General features: G+C 42.8%; 1 protein-coding gene across 2 annotated transcripts in view; it reads right to left on the reverse strand.

Annotated features, from left to right (window-relative positions):
- The window catches only part of Entrep2 (endosomal transmembrane epsin interactor 2), a 411,852-nt gene that overhangs the window by 191,394 nt on the left and 194,166 nt on the right, over positions 1 to 26,292 (reverse strand). The gene's annotated exons all lie outside the window — the stretch shown is intronic.

A 26,292-nucleotide genomic window follows, 5' to 3' on the forward strand; every position in this document is an offset into this window, starting at 1 on the left:
CTTTGGCTCTTACAATCTTTCAGTCCTCCTGCTTTTCAATGATCCATAAGTCTTAGCTACAGGAGTTGTGTTGTAATGTATCAGTTGGGAGTGCGCACAGCTCTATATTTTGATCGATCATGGCTTTCTATAATAGTTTCCATCTATTGCAAAGAGAAGTTTCATGATGAGAGGTGATGACTACATTTGTCTGTAGGTATAAGGACATATGGTTTAGTAAAGTGACAGTTATGGGTTTCCCTCCAAGATCCCTGACTTCATTAGCCCTGGGCAGTTGGCTAGGCTTCCTACGCCGGGAACAATCTACATATAAGTATCATAAAGGATCTGAATGTGTAAGCTCAGCATGAAGAACAACCAGTTGTTCAATGAGGGCCTGGACTACATAAAAAAATTCAAGACTAGCCTGGGTTATGTTGCAAGACCTTGCCTCAAAAAAAAAAAAAAAAAACAAAAAAAAAAAAAACAAAAAAAAAACAAAAAAAACAACCCCAAGGGTTAGCATATGGGGATCATTGGTAGAGAGCTTCCATAGCATGCACAAGGCACTGGGTTCCATACTAGGGGCTTAAAAACAGAGAAATGAGAATACTAGGAGAACACAATATTATGATATATATCATGATGTATTATTATGTAATATACACACATGCACATATGTATGTATGTATGTATGTATGTATGTATACACACATAACCCTGCCACTAGAAGGAACCAGGGACCCAGAGGAGTTAACACAGGGGCTTATTTGGTATCGCAGATATCAGCAATGGATGCATGGCAGGCTGGTTTTCCACAGTGGTGTACACACTGTGTGATTGGTCAGGCAAAGATAAGCCTGACTTCACTTCTGTCATTCAGCCCAAACATCTAGCTCTCCGCCATGTGTTTGGGGAAGCACACTGTCCGTATTCACAGGAAGCACAGCATGGGATGGACGGAGAAGACAGGGTGCTGAATCAGGTCAAAGAGGTCGGTGGGTTTCTTATGGAGACTGTCAGGAATCAAATGTCCCATCTTGTGCCTGTAGTTTATGAATGCTGAATTCATCTACTTAGCCCCCAAATAAATATCTGAGCATACTTTCCATGTCTCAGTTTGGGGCTGCAACAGGAATAACCCTGGGGAGCGAACCTCAAAGAGTGAGTGCATAAACAAATCTGAGTGTTAAAGGTGGTGCTGTGATTTGGTTGAGCGACCCTCAAAGATCCTTGTGCTAAAGACGTGGTCCCTAAGTGGTACCACTTGAAGAGCCAGAGGCTAGTGGGAGAGCTTTGGGTCCCCAGGAGTATGCCCTCAAAAGGGGCTGTGAGACCTGCCTATCTCCTCTCTCGCTGCTTCATGAAGACATGCCATGTTCCTACCATGATATTCTTATAAGCAGCGTGTGTCACTGTAGTATAGTGTAGTACACTGCAGTGACACAAAGCTAATACAGGTGGGACGTGGAGAAAATCAAAGAAAGATGAAGCCCCGAGGAGGTGATTCTCAGTGGAGTTGGCCTCAGTGGGACAATGACACTTTAACAAAAACTTACAGACGAGGGCAGTGACTACAGCTTTCTCGAGAGAGAAGGTTCTAGACTCTGTGAACAGGGAGGAGGAGTGTGGCTGGGGTTTGAAGATGAGGGGAGTTAGGTGCAGTATGGCAGGTAAACAGACAGATGGTGACACAGTGAACAGACTGACTCTTGGAATGTGGGAATGGGGATCTTTGGAGAGTTTCCAACATAGAAAGGACGGATGTGGAATGAACTTGGAAAGGGGCTTTGTTGCTCACAGAAGTAACACAGAGAGACAACATCGTGTAGCTTCCGTAGTGTGTGGCCCACAACTACCCATACCTGGGTCAAAATCCAGCCCAACGCCACAGGCTACAGAGAAGAATTCACAGGAATTCAGAGGCAGTGATTCCAGTCACGTGGTATCACGGAAGTAAAATGTTGTAGTTCGAGTTCTGCATCGGGTACGAACCTAATCCACGTCAAGTCCTCCTAACTTTAATGGCTTGAAGGAAAACTTTAGTGGTCATTTAAAAAAAATTATATAGATGTGAACTTTGATCTGAATTCTAATCAAATAATTTAACATTCAGTGTGTTGTCCCATACCTAATTTGAGGGTTTCATCTCAAATTTAGCTCATCAAGGGCAGTTGTGATTGACAGGTGGGAGGAGAAGGCTGCTGTCGTGGGAGCTGCTCAGCCAATGGGGTCGCTGGGTCCCACTGCACAGCTGATTGGCTGGCTGCGGGCTGGCCTTACTTCACAATCTGCCTTCCTACACCTTCCGGAAGGTTCTTGATTCCTTCACATATAAACATCACTGCCTCTGCCCTGACCAAGAAGTGTGCATGCCCCACCCTCTGTGCCATGCTCAGGTACGTCATGATTCACAAAAAGCAAAGCGGAGACATCTACCCCCACAACAGACGGCGGGAAATCAGAAGGAAGCCGTATGTTTACACAATTGCAAAGACAAAACAACGTCAGGATGGGGAATCCAGACTGTTCGCAAATCTACTAAGAGAAACAGTCTAATCAGGAGCGGGTGCAAGCTGTATTGCTTGTAAGTTGGCATCAATCACGAATACATACATTTTGGCTTGGGGATTACCATACATGGCGTTCCGGCAAGCCAGACTATAAGCTAACAATATAAATGATACCACAAATTAGAAACATCTTTAAGCTGCCAGAAAGAAGGAGAAGGCAGTGTTTTGGCTTCCAGTAGGAAAAGATCACCAACAAGGCAAAGGGTTCGTCGGGAGCTGGGAGGTAGAGTGCACAGAAAGCACACACCAGCGGGTTAGTGCTTCTCACGTTTGCGGACAGTGGAAACGTTTATCCAAGGCAAGAGATAGCTCTGCTTAAGGGCTCCCCATACTGTGAAATACAAGTGCTGCCGACAAAGTTATAAATCTCACAATGATTTCTACTGTTTATTAAAGTAAAATTTATCTGTATGGTTGAGGTCTGGGGTCAGCAAGGAATAATCGAGACTCAGACGTTTGAATAGGTATTGCTCTATTTGGGCCTGTTTCTTGGGGTGAAATTGGCTCTTCAAACTATTCATTAAAACTAAGCACTTCATCTAAATTTTCAGATATATCGACACAATATTTTTGGTATTTTGCTGTACTGATAGTTGATATTTGACGCACTGCTGATTAGGACATCTAAAATCTCTATATTATTCTCCCTTTTTATTTATTGTTGTATCCAATAATAAGATATTCACACAGACGACTATGCTCAAAGAATGTTGAGTTTCTTTGATTGTTTCCATTATTCTTGGATTTTTAATTCATTACGAGTCTTTTGTCTTTAATCACTCTTTTTGTGGATGCACGCATTTACTTTCATTAACAATAACAAACAGGCATTTAAATTCATTTCTGGTGTTCGCAAAGGTTGAAAATTCACCTTGGAAACTGAAAAACAAAACAGAACAAAAATACTTTGAACTTCCCCCAGAGTCTACACTGCTTCCTACTACAGTGTATGAGATAGCGGATTCATCAGTGTTTCATGTAGCCTGTAGATATGACTCAAGAACTCTTGGGAGGGTGGCATTTGCTTAATTAGGATCCGAGGGTGTATTTGACGTGAACGTGCACTCTAAGAAGGCAACAAAGAAAGAGTTAAACATAGGGTGCTGGACTTTTCTGAAGGAAATGGAGGAGGAGTGGATCTGGGGGAGAAGGGACGTGGGCAGGAGAGTCTGGGAGGAGGGAGGGGAACTGCAGTAGAGATATAATATATGAGAGAAGAATAAATAAAGTAAAAGAGAATAATAACAACGAATAACGACAACAATAACTGAAGTAGGAGGTGGAGAGACGGCTTAACAAATTCTAGCTCCGGCAGCGGACCTGAGACCCTCTTCTGGACTCCATTGGCATCAGCATGCCTGCGTGCCTACGTGCACGCGCATGTGCGTGCCTACGTGCGCGTGCATGTGCGTAAGTGCGTGCGGTATCCGTGTGTACATGCGTATGTGCCCGCATGCATAAATAAATACCCACAGATCATCTTTTTTAAGTTAAAATGACTAAGGATAAGAGGTTAGCAGCAGCATCAACAACCAAGAGTCGTCTCCCTGTATTTTCAGCATTTTGAAATTTGATCTTAGATGCCCTCACAAGGGTGGATGGTGCTATCACCATCGCTGCTACCTTACAGACAGCAACCCTGAGGAATGAGGATGGCGAGTGCTAATGCAGTTAAACAGGATCCAAGTGACAAACAGCCAGGCCCACACTAGATGGTCTCAGGTTTCCCTGAACAGGAGTTTCCCACCCTTGACACAGCAGTCTGGGCACCTAATAACTGCACGACTCTAACTGCTCCTGGGAGAGCTTCTCAGATCCTTTGATCTAGGAGTTGACATGCTGTGTTCTCTGCTTCTTTCCTAGGGATCTTTTCCCGACACTTGTCAGGATGTGTCACCACCTCATTCATCATCCGACAGATGTACTAACTCATCATCTTGCCACTTGTGAGCGCCGGTCCCCAGTCCTCTATCCTGGAGTTGCTCTTCCAACTTTCTGACGCCTGCCTGCCGGCTACTAGAGCCAAACTGGTCCTCTTTAGGGGTGCCTGCTATCATCTCATTTGTCAAATTATATCCTTCCTTTTTGTTTATTAAGTTCCCTTTTTTGATATCTTAGGTTTCTTTTTCTGCTTGTCCCTTTGAAGCCACCATTTGGTCCATCTGGTGACAATCACGGGGCATCACTCCCTTCTCCTTTTAATGGCCGTTCACATTCCATTAGTCAAGATACAGATATGCCGACAGTGGAATCCCAGATCTTGTTTCTGTAGTGCAAGCCATACAGAGTTTTGTGATAAAATAACGTAGAACCCGTGTAAAGATGATACGTAAGGTGTGTCCCCCATGCATAGAAATACCCATGGCCCTTAAAGTGCCCACTTCCTTTCACAGGGCTGTAAACTTAGAAGAGAAACAAGATTTTAGAAAAAAAATCACAAAACAATATTTAGTAAAAGCTCTCTCTCTCTCTCTCTCTCTCTGTGTGTGTGTGTGTGTGTGTGTGTGTGTGTGTGTGTGTGTGTGAGATGTATCATCTTCAATGTACAAAATAGCAACAAAGTGTTTGGGTTTTTTGTTTGTGTTTTGGTGATGGGAAAGGAGTCTCTTTGCTCTCCTATGGCTCAGGTCACTTGATGGAATGTACTTCAGGGCCATGGTATAACTGTACCACACAGCAGAGATCATGTACAGCACTGTATGAAGTTCGTGTTTCTGCACTGGAGTGATGGGACCTACCTAGACAGGCTTACATTTGCAGGTAGGTGGATAATTTTGCATTGTGTATGTGAACCTGTGCGTGTGTGCCTCTGTATGTTTGTCTATGCATGCATACGCACACACATATGAACGTTCTTGTGGAGTATTTTGTGCACATGAAGCTCTCCTGCATGCAAGCAACTTCGACCGTGCTTACTGTACTAACAGTACCCTGTACTCAGCACTGAGCAATGGGGAATGGCATGAGAAATTTTGACAGAGCTGAGAGAATTCCAGATAGCTGGCCGAACACTATTTCTAGATGTGGTAGAGCTATTTCCGGGAGAGGTTAGCATTTAAGTCAGCAGACTAAGTAAAGGAGACCCACCTTCTTTTACCGGGAAGGTAGGGCAGGATCTAACTCATTTGAGTCCAGAATGGAATAAAAAGGCAGAGGAAGGGAGAATCTGTCTCCTTGAGTTTGGACATCCATTTTCTCCTGTCCTGGTTCTCTGGCCTCCAGATTCCAGGATTTGTATCATCCCTTGGGTTTTCATATCTTCAAACTCTGACTTAATGGTACCACTAGATTTTCTGGGTCTCCTTACAGATGTCAAACTGTAGAAGCCCCTGCTTCCATGATCTTGTAAGCTGTAATAATCTCTCTACTGATAGATTAAATAGATACTCCATTGGTTCCTTTCCTTTGAAGAACCCTAACCCATTTTGAAGTTCCTTTCAAAACCTATATAAAGATGCACACACACACAAACCAAACGGCAAACACACACCACCTAAATAAGGCCTCTCTATAACAGACCGGAGGCATGTTCCAAAATACTAAGGGCTGCCATTGGTTGGCTCTAACAGATTTTCACGATAGCAGAAGAAATCCTTGAGTAATTTTGATGAATCATTCCGTGATAAAAGGATATTTCCTCCACTGCAGTGAACTCTCAAAGACAGAAAGGGAGAGATGGGAATAGCTGGTATCCAGAAAGAAAAGCAACAAGACAGGAAAGGGCTTCTTGAGAGCAGAGAGACAGCCCCAATTAAAATCTTTGCTGCGAACAGTAAAAGGCAGGCCAGACACTTCTACCAATTAAAATTAAAGAACTTTCTGTAGCATAGAATGCTAATTCTCCAGTTTTTCTAGCTTCATGTTTTTCTCTCCAGATCTATCATACACCCCTTTCAGCTGTGTGGAAACTGATCTCAGTGGACTCAGATTCCCTGTCTCCTATGGAGGCTCATATGTGAATACATCGTCAGTGTCCCTTTGAGCCCTTAAGGAAATAGTATTACAGCCCTGGGCTTCTGCCAAGGCAGAGCCACTGTGTCTTTACGTCCTTTTTATTAGCTGTGGTTCTGGGTCATAATTTTGGTTTTTTTTTAAAGAGTTCTGCACCTTTAAAAATAGTTTAGGGCCACTGATGATAAAAAAACTCAAGCATTCCTGAAAATACTAAAAGGACAGGGAGTGCATGAAAAGAGAGCGAAATGTCACACGTGGAGGATGAGAGGCAGAGACTTGAACAGCCAATCAGACACGTTTCCCAGGGAGAACCTAGAGCAAACATTCTGCTCTCATTACAGAATGAAACTGCCTTGGCCTCAGGATTTTCTCAAATTACTAATGCCAGAAAACCTGATTGCTGAGGAATTCTGAGCTTAACCAAACTGCTCGTATGTTAAAGTGACATATGGCTGCTTTGTTCAGACTCAGGGGCTTATATATGTATATATCTACATCAAAGAGATGAATGGAAGTTCATATTTGCAAGAGAGTTTCAGTCAGTCATGGAGCAACCGGTGGGAGAGTGAAACTTGGGCTCAGTAAGCAGTCCCACGGAGACCTGGGATGGCTCCTGTTGTCAGTCAGAGAGAAGCCTCTGGACACAGCTGGGAGGGATTACCTAGACTAAGGTTAGTCTCTGAGGCGGCAGTGAGGGATCTTCTTGATTGGGTTAATTGAGTTGGGAGACCCAGTTTAGCTGTGGGTGGGGCCATTCCTTGAACTAAGAACGAAAGAGAGCTGAGCACTAACAGGCAGCCCCCTCGGTCTCCCGACTGTGGGCGTGATGTGATCAGCTGTCTCAAGCTCATGCCACCTTGACTCCTCCCACCATGATAAATAGCACCCTTGGACTATGAGGTAAAAATAAGTCCGTTCCCTCTTAAATTGCTTCACTTGGGGCATTTTATCACAGCGACAGCAAAAGAAACTCAGACAAGATGTTTTCATAATCTGAAGCTCTATACGAAATTGAAATAGGAAGGGGTTTACACAGGCAGAATTAAAAAAATGCCAACTTACTCATTTTTCATGTGGATATCTTTAAATTGGTGCCCTCTGGAGTACACTTTACCTATGACGCAATGCTTTCTATTCTAATGGTGATGGGGGAGGGTCACTAAAGCATTAACTTTTGCTGAAAAAAAAATCTCTAAATATAATTTAAACAACTACATCTTTTTCTCCACGGGGATGATATTTTATCTTTGGTCTGGGTAATTTCGTAAGTGAAAGACTGAAAATAAGTTAAAATATCGGGAGATCGAGCAGAAAAGATATCATTGATAAAGCAGTTAATAATAAGATGCAGCAAAAGACAGGCAAGTCCTCCTCAGAGAAATCATTGCTTTGTAAGAAGCCTAAGTAAATGAAAAAAATATGTAGTGTCCGTGGTAAGGACCACTCAGCGTTACAAAGACACGCATGTCTGTCACAGGCCCATGTGTGAAAAGACATAATCCTCTCTGACACACGGGGTGAGTGGGAAATGGTAAAAAACCTTTCAGAGGTGGAGCATGGTGAGAGATGATTAGGGCACTGGGACTTACCCATCAGATTAGGACTGCAGCCTTTCCTCTTTCCCTTTTTGTACACCCTTGAGCTGACCTGGTTCACTATGTAACCCTCTCGTCACGACACACGGCCTCACCCAAAGTGATGGAGCCAACCAAGGATCGAAAGCTCTGGACCACTAAGTCGCATCAACCTGTTCTTTCTAGAGGGTGGTTATCTCAGATGCTTTGCTACAGTGACAGGAGGCTGACTACCGTGCTCTGTAAGTGACAGACACAACACAGATCCAGTAAAATTCAAGAAAGGATTTTTTTTCATAGCATCTGAAAAGCTGCTCCGAAATCCTCCATGAAGAACAAAGAGTCAAGACAGTCGAGACAATAGTGGAGGAAAACACTCTAAAGACCTCTGTTTGGTGGGGAGAACAAAGACGTAGGAAAGCCCCAGCTTCCACAGTCACTGTGTGCCTAACATGTTCTGGTATCTATCAGCTCGTACTGTGTATGTAAACCTTCTCCAGTCAACTTCAGTCAGTTCTCGGCTGCTAACGCCCACCCGGAACACCAAACAACACGGTTGAGCCTTGTGCGCGTTCCCTCATCGGGATTCTTGTGTTTTGGTGAAACACTTAAGCCTACAGCAATTTGATCCACACACAGAGAAAGCAGAATACAGGATGACTCGCTACCACCATGACTTACAAGAGAGCGGGAGATTATTCAGGGATCAAAGATAGTGCACGTGAGTGATGGTCTTCGTTAAGAGAAGTTGGGCATTAGAAAGAAAATTTGATAAGTAATGGCTTATGTGGCTGGCAGTGCTCAGAGCTGCATGAGTAGAAACCGCTCCTCAGAACTGCATATTAAATTCACTTTCAATTAATACGGTTCAGCATTTTATTCTGATGATTTGTATGCTTGGTGATCCTTTTAAAATTAACTGTGCCACGGACAGACAGATCACATACTTTCCAGCTGTAATAATTCTCCTAATGCTCTATCTTTACAACAGTAATTACCTTCTTTCTGAAAGAATATGCGTTTTGAATCTCGTGACACTTCATCTATTACTTTTCCTGTATTAGAGCTACCTCAGCGTATTACATTTTTTTCCCCCTTAACGACTTTTTTCTATTAGGAGACCACAAAGGCCCCAGGGCAAAGGAAGTGCATTAGGAAGGGGAAGCGTTTTTAGCAGAGTTGGGATTTCTAAGGTGCCCACCAGGCCTCACTCCTGCCAAGAACAAGCTCAACAGCAGATCCTCTACTTCCTGTCAATCTTGACACACATTTCAAAAGAAAAGGCTATGAGGCTCACCGTTAATGCAGCAAATTAAACTGCCAACACAGGGGCTGGGGAGATGGTATGGTGGTTAAGGGAACTGGCTCTGCTCTTCCAGGAAGCCTGGCTTTGACTCTCAGCATCAACCTGGTGGTTGCAACCATTTGTTTATACCGATAACTCCTGAGGCTAGAGTTGTATGATGCCCTCTTCTGACCTCTGTGGGCACAAGGTATGCATGTGGTACATAGACATACTCACAGGCAACACACACACACACACACACACACACACACACACACACAATGTGTGGATCTATCTATCTATCTATCTATCTATTATCCATCCATTCATCCATCCATTCATCCATCCATTCATCCATCCATCCATCCATCCATCCATCCATCCATCCATCCATGCATCTACAAACTGAGAAAAGGATTGCCTACATAGTAAGACACACAGCAACATTCCACTGGTCATTGATTTCATACTCTTCTCTGAGGAGTCACCCTAATTCACTCTTCCCTCAGCTGGCTCACCAGATGGTCCAACCAGTAGGACAAAGAGGAATCCATTTGGCCTGGCAGCTGGCCCTTTCATTTGCTGACCAGGAACATCAGGTGCTCATTTACTGGGAGGGCAAAAAGCCCTCACAACCAAAGACCTACTTACTGGAGCCCTGCAGAGAAACTACTGCGTGGTGGGAGTGAGCCTTCCAGGGCTCCTGATATCAGAAGTGCTCAAGCATAGCCCCAGGGCTCCTGCAATGCTGTGGAAAGGATCCAAGAGGCAGCCAGAAGCACCTCCATTGCTATATTCTCTCTCAAGAGCTTTGGCAGCTGGTCTTACCCCAGACTCTCCTTCACCCTGTGCTTTTCCTGTTTCCTGGATATTGTTTGCTCTGCTCTGTTGACCAGCAGGGAGTGTCCTCTGACCCATCTGCCCACAGGCCACCTATCAATGCTGATGCTCAATCCCATTGTCAGCAAAGGTTCAGGGTGCACCCATCTTCTCTACGTCAACCCGAGAGGAAGCAGAGGAACATGATGGACCACATACCCTTGGAAAGCAGATGAAACCAACTGCCCATGCTGTGCGAGTTACTGCCCCGAGGCTGGAGCCAATTATGAGTGTGAAAGGTCACCTCCCTCACGTCTAATGTGGTCTTGAAGAGATGGTGTGGGCTCTGTACAAAGGCCTTCTTTTATCTTATACTAGATGTATGTAATTCACCCTTGATTAAGTAAGTTCTAATGTACTGCAGTTTCTTCACACTCTACTTACACCACCAGCCCTCACAGCTGAGGGTTCTGCATCAGCAGATTCAACAAACTACGGATTAATAATATTTGGGTGGTTCTGTACAAACACAAGCCTTTTTCCTTGCTGTTATCCTCTAAGCAATATGGTAGAACTAGTTACATCCTATTTACATTGTATTTTGTATTATAAGTTCTCTAGAAATGATTTACAGGTTATCGGAGAATAATTTGTATGTAAACATTACTCCACTTTAATATAAGGGACCAAAGCATCCACTTATTTTGAAATCTACAGGGAGTCCTGGAATCAATCTTCCACAGATATAAGGGATGGCTGTAATACTATTTTAATATTTTATAGCTTGCTGTGTGTTGGGTAAGTGCCCTCAAGTGCCCATGTGCTGAGAGCTTGGTCCCTTAGTCTGTGGTGCTTTCAGGAGGAGGCAGACCTTTGAGCAGGTAGGGCCTAGTGGGAAGGAAGTTAAGTCACTTGGGGTTATGCCTTTGAAAGGACAGCCCCTGGGCGCTCTCTGTCTCTCTGTTTCTCTCTCTATATCTCTCTACCTCTCTGACTTTCTCTCTGTTCATCTAAGCTACACAAGTTCTAGAGCTTACTCTACCACAATCTTTATCAGGGTTGTTCTGCCTGCCACAGGCCCAAAGGCAGTAACAGAACCAAACAATCACAGACAGAACCCTCTAAAATTCCAAGCCAAAATATACACTCCTCCTTTAAAATCATCGGAGGTATTTTGCTAGTGATGTGAGGCTTCCTTATTTATCCCAGCTCATATAGCTTCCTTATCTAGGACTCAAATTCTTGAAGGCATGAATCATCTTTCATGCTTCTTAATTCCAATCCATCACACAGCTCAGGGCTTTGCACAAAGTGTCTATGGTATGCGGTGGCTCAGGAGACTCAGTCCCACTACCTGGTATCTCAGAACCACTGTGAGGTGACTGACTGACTACCTTTCACTGCACAGACAGAACAGACAGTATGAGAAGCTGTAACCCATGGTCACCCTCTTTGAGGTCAGTTCCAAAGCACACCAAGACACATGCAGCTGGAAAATTACTCTGCTGGAAACTTATTTAAACTTTATCCATTTTCACTGTAGGGTTCTAAATAGTTGATGTTAAGTTGATTACTTATCAAGTCTTGGGGTCCAGATATACAACTCAGACCAAGTAACCAATGGGCACAAATTACATCAGTAGCGGTCATCAATAGAAACATGGTACTCAGTGTAGAGGGTGGTTTTGGTGTTTGATTGGGAATCTGTGTTTACTGACGCTGATGATCCTTGTCCCCAATTGGTTTCTGATCTATTAATAAAGATGCCAGTAGTCGATGACTGGGCATGGGGTGGGACACGGAGAGCTGTGTGGGTAAGATGCAGAGAGAATTGGGAGGTGATGGAGAGAGAAGGGGATGCATAGTGACAGGAAAAAGGCCAACTAGCCATGTGAGTTTTTAGGGAAGTGGTCACTACCCTGATTGTGCCTCCTAGGATAACAGGGGAAGATCTAGGAGTGCCCAGTCATTGAGTTAAACAAAGCATTTTAAAAATAACTGGTGGGTGTGTGCGTGTGTGTGTGTGTGTGTGTGTGTGTGTGTGTGTGTGTGTGTGTGTGAAAGATAGCTCCTGGGTGGGTGAGTGTTGGACCAGCCAAGAACACAAAACAGAGTAGACAAAACTACCTGCTACGACTCAGGATATGAGACCTCGTTCCAGGGCTCCTGACATCCCGGAAGGCCCAACTCTTCAGCACTGTATCTATAGAGGTTGCCACTTATGTTTTGGTGGGAATGGTGTAACGTTCTCCAACAGGGCCATGGAAATGATTAATTCTTTCTGAGAACATTCTTGACAGTACTTAGAAGCGACAGTCGAGAAAAGCCTATTACAACTGTTTCCATGTGAATTTTAAGATTATGCATTTAACTCATTGTGATGTTGAATGCATAATTACCTTATCAAGAATCTTTGTCAACCTTGTATATAATCTGCTCGTCGTCTCTTGCCAAAAGTTAAGTATTAGTACATTTCTAACTAAAAACATGCCTGGTGGATCAAAATAAAACAGCTTATATTTCTCGCTAAAGTCATTTAAGGAACTCTAGATCACTGTCAGCTCCACTAAACATGAGTGTTTTCCCATGGCAATTTTTAATTTCGTGCAGCATCTTAGTTTTTGTTTTGTTTTGTTTTTCCTGTCATTGCTATGACGAGATACCTGGACCAAAAAAAAAAAAAAAAAAAAAAAAAAAAAAAAAAAAACTTAACGAAGAAAAGGAGTATTTTACCTCAGGAACTAGAAGTAGCTAGATCCTTTCTCCAATCAGAAGAGGAATGTAATGGATGGATGCATACTAGTGCTTAGCTCAATATCCCCACTTTCATACAGTCTAAGGAAAGCTGCCTAAGGAATGGTGCCACCCACAGTGGATAGACCTTCCAACATCAGTTAGCACAGTCAAGATAACCCCACCAAGACATGCCTAGGGACCCATCTCTTAGGACATTCTAACGTCTGTAAAGCTGTCAATCAACACTCATCATCACACACGGCCTTGAATAGTCTGCTTAATCTGTTTCTAGTTCGACACTCTTTCCTTGTTAACAGGTCTTACTGCTAGCAATTTAAAGGGAACAGGGACTGAAGGAGCAATGGCTCATTGGCCAAAAGCACTTGCTATGCAAGCATGAAGACTTGAGTTCAAATCCCCAACACCTACATAAAAAATCCTTGACAAGTATGCATGCACCTGAAGCCCAGGCACTGTGAGGAAGGGAGACAAGAAGACTGCTAGGACTTGCTGGCCGTAAGCCCTAAGTTATGGGAGGAAGCTTACAGCAAGTAATGGGGTTTTATGTTCTCCTGTGCCTCCGAACGCACATGTGTGTGCACCACAGATATGAACACACATGTGTGTGCATCACAGATATGGCATGCATGAAATACACACAAACAGGAAGCACTTAGATCCACTTTCGTAAACATAAGCATTTTAGATAATTAAACAGCTTTGCTTGAAAAGTAAAATTCCTCATAGCTTCAAAGGCTTGTATGAGTAAATATATATATATATGTATATATATATACACACACACACACACACATATACACATTACTTTTTCCTCTCCGACAATTAACCCATGAGGATTCATCTTTAACATGACTAAGCAAACTATACTCTCGCAAGAAGAGGTCCTGCTCTTTCCTGACTGTAAGAAACTCCCAAAGTGGATTCATAATGAATTTCCTGGATAATGACTTCAAACAGATTTACATTAAACATATTAACCTTTAACTCACCTATATTTTAATAGCATATTAATGTTATATTTGAGATCAATTCATGGCTTAGAAAGAAAGCCCCACAGGCTTTCTAGAACTCATATTAAAGGTTAAAGTGATTCATAATTTTCCCCCCACAGAATCTGGTCAGACATATGACTTTGTAGTGTGGCTGTGGATGAATTTCTGATGGGCACAGCAGGAACCGTTCCTGTTGGTACAGAAATTCAAAGGCACTTTGGAAAGAAGAAAATGTATGCAGCCCAGGGTTTTAAGCCTTTTTATGTTAAAAAATGACCAGCATAGTAATGGAGAGAGAGAAATATAAAAACACTAATTCTGGATGAAGTCCGTCAGTCATGCACCTACCATTCCTTGGCATTTGTGTGCTCTGGTAATTACTGCAGTTGCAGAAAACAAAAGCACAGAATCCAGTGAATGAAGGGATAAGCAAAGTCATTTCTCTTCATCTGAGGGTTTCTAATAAACTTCAGATAAGGTTGTTTTTCCCAGTTTTGTGATCTTACCCCTTCCATCCCAGAATGACACCAGCAAGCACTGGTGACTTAAAAGAATCTGGTCAGGGTATAGAACAACACTCAGTTGGCTGATGTCTCTTTGTGCCACACAGGTAGGTTTATCAGGGACAGAATGTAACCTTGAGACTAAGAATTACCTCAACACCTGCCCAAATTAATGTAAAACTCAGCAAATTATGTCTGTGGCAACCAACAGCTGCCTGCTTTGACTTAAGTCCCACTCAACCAGAGCAAAATCATGCCTAGTACTGGAAACCTAGCCAGCTTCCCAGGGCTTCCCATGCCCCTTAGGAAAGAGTCGATTACTGCCACTTTGCTAGACTGTCATAATTCCTTACTACAGTCGAAATCCTATGCTCGTGCCCACAGACAACTATAGCCGCTATCTTTCATCAAAGCCCATTTTTATAGCAAATGGAAACCAGAAAAACACAACTGAACACGATGTAAGAGATTAACAGATCACAGAAAGCTCAGGCCTAACAGATACACGACATCACAGCTCTAGCATCTATGGCTTTGAGAACATCGAGGAGGGGGGCGGAAGGATAGAAAGGTTATGAGCCAGAATTCAAGAAGCCTGCTGTGAAACTGTTTCTACTAGAAACGGCTGCACAAACAAGATCTGAACAATGGTAGTATCAATGGATGTGTTAATGTGGAAGAGGGACAATTTCTTAGGATTCGGCCCCTAGAAAAGAATTATAGGGAATTAATATCTACCAGGGAAATGAAAATCAGCTTATCCCAAGGATGAGCCCCCTTGTAGTTGTCTAATGTAAAGTGGTCAGCCTTGAAAACACACACACACACACGCGCGCGTGCGCGCACACACACACCACACACACACATACATATACCACACACCACACACACATACACACACACCACACACACACATACACATACCACACACCACACACACATACACACACATACACACCACACACACACACAAAACACCACACACCACACACATAAACACACACACACATACATACACACACCACATACACACACACATACATACATACACATACCACACACACATCCCCGTATGTGACAACAATAATCAAAGAAAAAAGAGATTATCAGCTGGAGTGGGAGAAATGAGAGGGGTTTGAGAGAAGGATGCTGGGAGGGGCTGGAGGGAAGGGGGAGAAAGGGAAAGCTGTTTCAATAAAAAGCATCTTTTAAAAAAGAAAAAAGGAAAAGAAAGATAGGCCTGAAAAGTGAAAACCTCCCCTCTATGTGATAGTTCCCAATCAAAACAAAAGCTGAACGCATCCGTGGTCTCACATGTACTTTTCAAGTCTGATAACACTGTGGTCTTAGTCTGAGCGAGGGTCTGAATTACATCTTTTTTTCCCCATCTTTATTAACTTAGGTATTTCTTATTTACATTTTGATTGTTATTCTCTTTCCCAGTTTCAGGTCCAACATCCCCCAACCCCTCCCCCTCCAGTTCTAGATGGGTGTTCCTCTCCCCATCCTCCCCCCATTACCGCCCTACCCCCAACAATCATGTTCATTGGGGGTTCAGTCTTGGCAGGACCCAGGGCTTCCCCTTCCACTGGTGCTCTTACTAGGATATTCATTGCTACCTATGAGGTTGGAGCCCAGGGTCAGTCCATGTATAGTCTTTGGGTAGTGGCTTAGTCCCTGGAAGCTCTTGTTGCTTGGCATTGTTTTTCATATGGGGTCTCAAACCCCTTCAAGCTCTTTCCGTCCTTTCTCTGATTCCTTCAATGGGGATCCCATTCTCACTTCAGTGGATTGCTGCTGGCATTCGCCTATGTATTTGCTGTATTCTGGCCGTGTCTCTCAGGAGAGATCTACATCCGGTTCCTGTCAACCTGCACTTCTTTGCTTCATCCATCTTGTCTAATTGGGTGGCTATATATGTATGGGCCACATGTGGGGCAGGCTCTGAACAGGTGTTCCTTTGCCTCTGTTCTACACTTTGCCTCCCTATTCCCTCCCAAGGGTATTCTTGTTCCCCTTTTAAAGAAGGAGTGAAGCATTCGCATTTTGGTCATCCTTCTTGACTTTCACGTGTTCTGTTCATCTAGAGTAATTCGAGCATTTGGGCTAATATCCACTTATCAATGAGTACATACCATGTGTGTTTTTCTGTGATTGGATTACCTCACTTGGGATGATATTTTCCAGGTCCATCCATTTGCCTATGAATTTCATAAAGTCATTGTTTTTTATAGCTGAGTAATATTCCATTGTGTAGATGTACCACATTTTCTGTATCCATTCTTCTGTTGAAGGGCATCTGGGTTCTTTCCAGCTTCTGGCTATTATAAATAAGGCTTCTATGAACATAGTGGACCATGTGTCTTTGTTATATGTTGGGGCATCTTTTGGGTATATGCCCAAGAGAAGTATAGCTGGGTCCTCAGGTAGTTCAATGTCCAATTTTCTGAGGAACCTCCAGACTGATTTCCAGAATAGTTATACCAGTCTGCAATCCCACCAACAATGGAGGAGTGTTCCTCTTTCTCCACATCCTCACCAGCATCTGCTGTCACCTGAGTTTTTGATCTTAGCCATTCTCACTGGTGTGAGGTGAAATCTCAGGGTTGTTTTGATTTGCATTTCCCTTATGACTAAAGATGTTGAACATTTCTTTAGGTGTTTCTCAGCCATTCGGCATTCTTCAGCTGTGAATTCTTTGTTTAGCTCTGAACCCCATTTTTAATAGGGTTATTTGTCTCCCCGCAGTATAACTTCTTGAGTTCTTTGTATATTTTGGATATAAGCCCTCTATCAGTTGTAGGATTGGTAAAGATCTTTTCCCAATCTGTTGGTTGCCGTTTTGTCCTAACCACAGTGTCCTTTGCCTTACAGAAGCTTTGTTGTTTTATGAGATTCCATTTGTCGATTCTTGATCTTACAGCATAAGCCATTGGTGTTTTGTTCAGGAAATTTTCTCCAGTGTCCATGTGTTCGAGATGATTCCCCACTTTTTCTTCTATTAGTTTGAGTGTGTCTGGTTTGGTGTGGAGGTCCTTGATCCACTTGGACTTAAGCTTTGTACAGGGTGATAAGCATGGATCGATCTGCATTCTTCTACATGCTGACCTCCAGTTGAACCAGCACCATTTGCTGAAAATGCTATCTTTCTTCCATTGGATGGTTTTAGCTCCTTTGTCAAAAATCAAGTGACCATAGGTGTGTGGGTTCATTTCTGGGTCTTTAATTCTATTCCACTGGTCTATCTGTTACATCTTAGAGAGCTAATGAAAGGGGACTTTTGGCTACATAGGGAATTCTGATTATAAACTAGTTTGCCTTGGCTGGAACTGTACCTACATCTACCTGCTGCATACCTGTCCTGTGCCTCAGTTTCTCGGTGTGTGAGACAACAGAGGTGCCTCTCCGAGTGAACTAAATGGAAGTAGGGTGTGAACAGGTCTCAGCCCACATCCTGTGGCATGCCCACACTTGGTACAGCAGTCACACTGAAGTGATGGGATTGTGTGGCTGTGGCTTCCGGCCATTCGACTCCTGAGAGTTGTCACAACTGTCTCCAGAGCCTGACCCCACCCATCTGGAATGCAGGAACAGCTGATGTAAGAGCTACCAACTGATCCTGCATTTTCCTTATTAGTAGTCATTTCAAATAAACTGGATGCATTCTAGTTTGGGGGTTATATCTTTGCAATGTTTATAATTTAAAGCATTTTCATAGATTTTATTTTCACAATTAAGGTCCACAGCAAAATTGAGCGAGGGGACCTGAAACTTCCCATATATCACCTCTCTCTTATGCACAGCCTCCCCTGCTACCGGCATCCTCCACCAGGAAGGCACGTTAGTTATAAACAGGAACCCTACTGATTCATCATTAAGACTCCAGGTCTAGGGCTTATGTTGGGACCCACTCTGGTGCTAAGCATTCTGTGGTGCAGACACATGAGTAGTGGTGTGTATTCACATTTACAGGAGCAAAAAAAGCACTTCCCTGCCTTAAAAACAGTTTGGCCTAGTTACCTCTTCTCTGTAACTTCTGATTATCGACCTTCTCCACTTCCTTGTAACGTCCGATCTTTTGACCTTCTCCACAAACTGGCTTTTATCAAAGGTACATAGCCTTTCTTGAATGGCTCCTTTCCTTTGGTGATAAGCAATTCAGTTTTTTCCTTGCCTCTCCTGACTTGATAGGTCATTTCTTTTAGCACCGAATGGTCCCTGTCTGTATGCACCTGCTAATTTATCCATCCTACTGAAGGATAGAAGAGACTGAACTTTTAACCTACCGTCTGACACTCTGATTCTCACACACCAGAAGAACACCAGAGAACTTTCAGTATTTCTGAAAGGCACTGTGATGTGTCTTTCTCCTATGGAAGACTATTAAAAAGTTGAGGGGCTGGGGATTTAGCTCAGTGGTAGAGCGCTTGCCTAGGAAGCGCAAGGCCCTGGGTTCGGTCCCCAGCTCCGAAAAAAAGAACCACAAAAAAAAAAAAAAGTTGTATAGGTGGTGCTTCTAACATATTCACGACATGGACACTTGATGTGATCTTCCACACTCTCCTGACTGCTGGCACCTTTGTTAACTATTTCTACTTAAGATGCAGGGACCAGAATCCTAGCACCTGCCAGCAGCCCTCAAGCCTGAAGACCTGCAGTAAATTCCAGCATTCGTTCTCAAATTCTGAATGAATGTCATTGTTTAGGAATATGTAGCTTAAGAGCCATTGAGGAATTCTTCAATGACTTCTGGGCCTCCTGGGCTAGTTTGGCTAATAATGATTAATGCAATTAAACAGAATGAGTTATTTAAACTGGGGTGTTCTTGTTGTATTTATTAAGGTCTAATTTACAGAAAAGAAATTTTAATTATTTTAATTGAACAGCTGATGAATCTTAACAAACACAGATAGCCATGTGAATGTCACCAGAATGAAAGCATAGGATGTTCCAAAGAACCCACAAGTTCCCCCGTGCCCCTTTGCGGTCAGTCTCTTCCCAGCCCTAAAGCCCTAGCCAGGTAACACCTACTGCCCATCACCAGAATCCCGACAACATGGTCTTTCATGCTTGGTTCCCTTTCCCTCTCTCTTTTCTCCTTTCTTTTCTTTCTGTCTTTCTTTGAAAGTGACCCACTATACAACCCAGGCTGACCTTGATATTGCAATCTCCCAAGATCTAGGATTACAAGAATATGCTATCACAACAGGTCTGGCTTCTTTATCCTATTTCTTTTGAGATCCATCCATGTTACACACAGCAGTACAGTGACCTCTTCAGCCCCAGCAGTTTTCTCTCAGAACCTAGAGAAATCGAGCTAGTACTGACATGGGAGTCTCATCCTTACTGGCTAGCATTCTAGCTCTGAAGGTGATAGGCATACTACCAAAGGGGAAGTAATCAACCTAATGCAGGCGTGACTCCTATATGTACTAAAGTAACAACTGACCTGGAAAGACATGCCAACTGGTGCAAAAGAGGCTGGGATGTCATGGAGTCATCAAGCACTTTCTGATGGGATTTGAAGGGCTCCTTCACAAGACTAAACCCATACCTGTTACTGTCACTGGGCCAAGAACCTATAGTTGGAAAGGTCACAGGTTCTAGGAGAGAACCTACTACTATTGTTCTGCTACTGACCTGAATTATGCCTATAGATTAAGACATATCTCAGCCTTTATCACAGAAGCTTCTGTTTGTAACACAGATACCCACAAGTGGTCAAGATACAGAGTGAGAAACTACAGAACGCCCATTCATAATTATGAAACACACACACACACACACACACTCACACACCCTCCTCCAAAGGCTCAGGAATCACTGTGAATCAGAGGTCAGAAGAACACATGTGGCGGATGACTAGAAGGAAGCACTGTTTTGTTGCACGTATCAACTCACAGCGAATGTGACAGCACGCATGATCCGTGTAAGCGCAAGCCAGACAAAGTCCCAGCATTAAAGAGGGGAGTTGGACATAAAGCCCACCCCTAGCCCAGAAGCTATTGACAATTCTTAGGTGCTGTGAATAGGATGGTCAGTTTTCTCTAAAGTGCAGACCCTGGTGAATTGACCACACTTCAGGGGAAGCCCACACATCCAAACCATTCGATCAAAACAAAAAAGGCCTTGATGGGGGTGTCAGGGACCATAGACACAACACTGTGTGGAAAGGGATAGAGCATGAATCTGGGAAGAATTGGGGAGGGAAGGTGTAGATAATCCAAAGATATTATAGGAGAGTATCAAAGAACTGTTTCTAAAACAAAAAATACAATGTAACGAAGAGTGCTACGTGTGCAATCAATACAGTGTAACAGTGTACGTGTGCTACATTCAAATACTCCAAGAGGATAAAGAACTGTGTTCGCTGTGTACTCAGACACCCTAGAACCACAGGTAGGATCCCAAGAGAGCAGAACTCAATGCAGTAAGAGAATGATCTTTCCAGATGTGCCATCTGCTGATGAACCTGACGTACTTCACTGCTCACCTCACTGACTGACAACTCTGAAGGGGTTTTCCAGGGTGACATCAGGACAAAGGGCAAGGTGACGACCTGAAAACTCACTGCTGCGTAAAGGGAAGTAAATTCCCAGACACGTTGCCAGGATCAATTTGCTGGGAACTCTGGAAGTGATCCAGAATCTGTCAGGCAGCCTTGGAATTCCCTTTTTAAAGTAAACAGCTGCATCATGGGATGGAAAAGTGAGCATTTTGGTTCTATGGCTTGCCCTCCTCCATCCTCCTACTCCATGTCAACCTAGCAAATCAGTTCGCATTCCTGGTATAAGTCGGGAAGCCACCTGAAGGAAGAGGGCAATTACAGCCTGCTTCCAGAGCCACTCCCAAATGACTGCCACCCACATGGCCATTTTAGCAGTTATCTGAAGGCCATTCTCAATGGTGATCTGTACTTGACCTTATTTGAAACCCACCAATAAGGAAAAGTCTGACCCCTGGGGGAGAACTGTCACATATATTAATAGGCAAGTATTTTCATACTGTAGTTGCCTAATGACATGGAGGCTTATTTATTTATGAATTAATGCTTAGGCCTTAAGCTAGGCTCCTTCCCCAACTAGCTCACAACTCAGTTAACCGCTTATATTATTCCATGTCTGCCACCTAGCTAGTTACCTCTCCTCATTTTCATACCTCCAACTTCCTCTAGCAAATCTCCTGTGCCTGACGCTTTGCCAGAGTTCCCCTCTTGTCCCCGAAGTCCCACCTTCTACTTCCTGCCATTGCTCTAGGCTATCGGCTTTTTATTAAACCAATCAGAAGGTGCGAGAGGGAGTGTTTACAAAGTACGATGTATCATAGGAATAACAACACCAAAGTCCAGTCTGCACTCAACTCTCTGTTGGCACAGAAATCAGCATTTGAATAATACAATCTGTACACAGTGCACAATAATATTATCCCACAAGATTAGAAGAAACCATCTAAAAAGACTTTTAGTAAAAGCTAGGGAATAATATGACCATAAGCTTTTGAAAAGCCCAAGCGTACTTCTGGGAACACAGTATGCAACCTGGATATGTTGAGTTGTGTATACGCCCTGGCTGGACCTGAGACTGCTCTGAACTAGAGCCTCTAAGTCTAGGGTTCATATAAGCAGGAACTAGACATTAAAGTGGATTGTCAACTGCCTGAGAGTATGTCCAAAACATGCTCCAGCAGACACACAAAGCCTAGGCACTGGCTGCCCATGATTGAAGGAATTATTGTCCAACAATGATTTGCTAACTACCAGCTTTACTAAACAGACACTTCAGTAATGCATATGACAAGGAATCCTACCCTGAAGAATCAGTTAAGAAGTCACCGAACAAGTGACAAAAGCTACAGTAAATAGTATCAACAATAAAATATGGAGAGGGGTAAATTTAATTGCCATAGGTGACACGTTGTATCCTTGAAAATGTCTGGTTTGCAACAGGGAGTAAGAAGACATGTAAAGATATCACCAGCACCACAGTGGGAGAAGCAGACAGTATAAACAGTCCCAGAGGAAGGCCAGATGGTGGGCTTAACGACTTCAGCTTAGCTCTTTTAAATACACCAAAAAGACCCAAAGGAAATCTTTTTTTTTTTTTTTTTGAAATCTTGTTTTAAGAACCGAAAAACAAAACAAAACAAAACAAAAAAAACCAAACAAACAATGATGACTCACTCAGTAGAAAAGAAGCAAAAGTCAAAAAGGCAGAGGTTAGAAGAAACTATCAACCACAAGTTACAGAGCTGAAGAGAACAGAACTACAAACAAAAATGTCTTCTGAGAAGTTTAACAGCAGGACTGGGTGGATCTGAAAGGCAGGCTAACTGACATCATCCCCTCTGTACAGAAAGGGAAACAAAGAACAAAGAAACACAACAGACCTTAAGAGAATGGTTCTTAGTGTGTGGGTTGTAACCCCTTTGATAAACATCTACCCCCTAAAATATCTATACTAGGACTCATAACAGTAGCAAAATTACAGCTATGACATAACAACGGAAATAATTTTATGGTTAGGGGTCACCACAACATGAGGAACTGTACTCGAGTCACAGCATTAGGAGAGTTGAGAACCCCTGGCTTAAGCAGTCCGAGGAGGCTAAAACACACAAGAATCTAGGGAGGGAAGGGGAGAAGAAGAAACAAAGGTTAGAAAACATTTGAAGAAGTTATGGCCCCAAACTTCATACATTTGATAAAAGACATGTATCTCAAGTAGGTCAAACTCACAAGGACTGATGCCTGGACACATCTTAGGTCAACTGTCAAAAGCTAAAGTCAAAGAGAAATCAAAGAAACAAGAACGAGTGAGCGTCACTCATAAAGGATCCCCAGGAGATCAATAGCTGGTCTCTCACAAATCGGACATGATAAAGGGCGGCCAGGGCATATTCAAGGCCATAAGATACAGGAGAAAGAAAAACCTAGAATCAAGAGTTCTATCTATAGCAGAAACATCCTTTTAAAATGAAGGGAAAAATTTTTTGAACCATCCCAAGATAAAAAATAGGAGAATTTGTTATAGGATGCAAGAAATGAGAGAAAAGGAAACATAACTCTTCTCCTATCTGATGGAAAATACAACCGAGTAAATCAAGAATTACAAGGCTGGAGTGCGGGGCACACCACATATAAAGATTTAATTTGTATGGAAACAGCATAGAGAAGGAAGCCTTCTGTATAATATTGAATTAAGTTAGTACTCATCTGAAACAACTTACTTTATGTTATAACATTCGTCTTGCTACCAAGGTTAATAACTAGGAAATTAAGACAAAATATATTCTTAAGAGAATTAAATTGGTATGCTAGAAAATGTCTTTTTTTTAACACAAAAGAAGGCAACAACAGAGAAACAGACAAACAGTTTGACAGACAAGGCACTTAGAAAAAGCACAGAGTTTGAGTCAGGATCCTTCCTTATCAAAACTTAGGTTAAGTGGAAAAATACATTCAATTATAGGGTACATCTTGGCAACGTAAATTTCTAAAACACAGCCCAAGTACATGATGTCTGTAAGAGACTCACTTTAAATTTGTTGACACAGAGGAAAACAGCAGAGATGGAACACAATTTACTGCCACTTTGCAAAAGAGTTGGCTTAGTCACTGTGACTATAGATAAAATGGCCTCCCACGCCTAAAAATACCCAAGCCTTACCCACGATCAGTATCCTGAAAAACTTAATTGGCAGCCCTACACTAAAGTAAAAATGTGTAGTTTGCCTAAGTTTGTAAAAACCTGAGGAACAAATGAGCCCTTGGAAAGCTGGTAGGCTCTCCCTCTTGCTCTGCCCAGGAAGGATCCAGTGAGTTTGAGAGGTATTAATAAATGAGCCCTATAATAGAAATTCAGGCAGCAGTGTACAGTAGCGTTGGCTAGTGTGCTCAGATGTTCTAATGTACAAGCAGGAAGCAGAGACACTGATAGGTGGGAAGCATATTGCCTGGGTTTATATCTGTGCCCCTTCTAGCTTTGGAACTATAGTTATGACTAGATCTAGCTATGCTGACACCATCGAGAGAAGGACCCCAGAAATGATCATTGAATGCTAACAGTTAATATTTTGATTGTCATAACAGCCATCCACCCATGATGAGCTCGGTTCCATGTCACTCTGAAACTTCAAAGGGGACCAGGATGGTAGGGACCAAAAGAGAAGGCTGCTTTGCCTGACGGAAAATAAACTCAGCTGTGGCATCATGAGGTTACATTATCCCCAAGAACCCCTAAAGCAATGATGAGGTCATTGTTGGTCTTGACATTCACAGAGCCCCAAGACTGACTCCTCGTCCTGGCTCAGGCTGATTACAATGTAGTTTAGTGGGAGAGACTATGAATTCAATCCAACCTTCCCATCCACCAAAGGATCCTAAGAAAGCCACCAACCTACTGTGTATACTTATCACTTCTACAATAGCCCTTCTTCAGAGGGTAGAAAAGGGACAGCTGGTATGGGGACAATAGGCATGAGAAGGAAGGGCCTGGGAAACATAGGCCACAAACTCACCTGTGGGTTGTGGGTGCGAGTTTCATAAAATGCGAACGATGCTATGAAAAAGGAAGTCATCCCAGAAAAAAAAAAAAACAAAGTTTTTAGCAAGTTACACAACTGTCTGTCAAAATGAAAAATTCAACACTGGGGTTAACCAGTAGAATGGATGTAATGAAAGCCCAATAAGCTGTCTGGGAAACAAAAGAGAGGAAATATACCTAGAAAGAAAGAAAGAGACTAGAAAATGTTAAAGATCCTAGAAGGTCATTTTAGCAGGTGGTATGTCCATTTGGAATTCAAGAAACAACCCCCCCCCAAAAAGACAAAGACTGCAGCAAAATGCATTTTGAAATATCTAATAAACAAACAGTCAGAATGTGTCTAAGTCACTGCAGCATACGCACCAGATCTGAGGTCAATCAAAATAGTACATTAATAACTTTTCAGGAAATTGTAACAGATACTGTCTCTCCATATTATAGTTATCATCTGAAAGGAAATCCATTGATAAAATCAATTCATTCTCGACAGGAAAAAAGGCACAGTCATTAGGGAACTTTATACATTTATTCTAAATTTTATTAAAGAGAAAAAAATGAACAGAAGTAGCCAAGAAGATTACTCTTAAAACAAAACCATGACTTGTTACAAAGGTTGTCTTATTAATGTGGGTGACACTGGCTTCAGGAGAGCCTGGGAGGTTCACTCAGCAGCTCAGGTATCAATAAACAGACTCACATCCAGTCATGGGTTGGGGGGAGCTCTGTACCCAGGAGAGGAAATCCTAACATTCGAAACCTGCTGGGACAGTGACTATCCATCTTCGGCTATATGAAGAAACATAGATAGCCTGGGGTATATAAAATTTTGCCATATAAATGGGCAGAGGGACAAAAAAAGATTCTATAAGATTAAAATGTAATAACAACAATAAATAGCCTAACAGGGCTGGAGAGGCAGTTCGGCAAGGGAAGGTGCCTGCTGCCAAGCCTGAGGACCCGAGTCTGATCTACAGGGCCTGCATGGTGGGAGGACAGAACTGACTGCAGATGCTTCTGACCTCCTCACGTGTGCCCTGATACATGCACCTGTACATGCACAGGCACAGATAGACAGACAGACAAGACAAAAGATGTGTCGTTAAAATTAAAAGAGAGCAGCATTACACAATATTATTAATTTGAAAGGCATCCATGTATTAAGAAGTCCCACAAAAAATGAGACAGTCTCATGAAAATAAGAAATTGCAATCACAGGGAATCTAGCTAAAAAACAAAACCAAACAGATATCTATCATAAAAATGATCCCTGAATCTCTGTGGTACCAGATCACTATAGACCAGAGCTTGTTAAATA

The sequence above is a fragment of the Rattus norvegicus genome, chromosome 1 (assembly GCF_021556685.1).
Source record: "Rattus norvegicus strain SHRSP/BbbUtx chromosome 1, alternate assembly SHRSP_T2T, whole genome shotgun sequence".
Taxonomy (NCBI): Eukaryota; Metazoa; Chordata; class Mammalia; order Rodentia; family Muridae; genus Rattus; species Rattus norvegicus.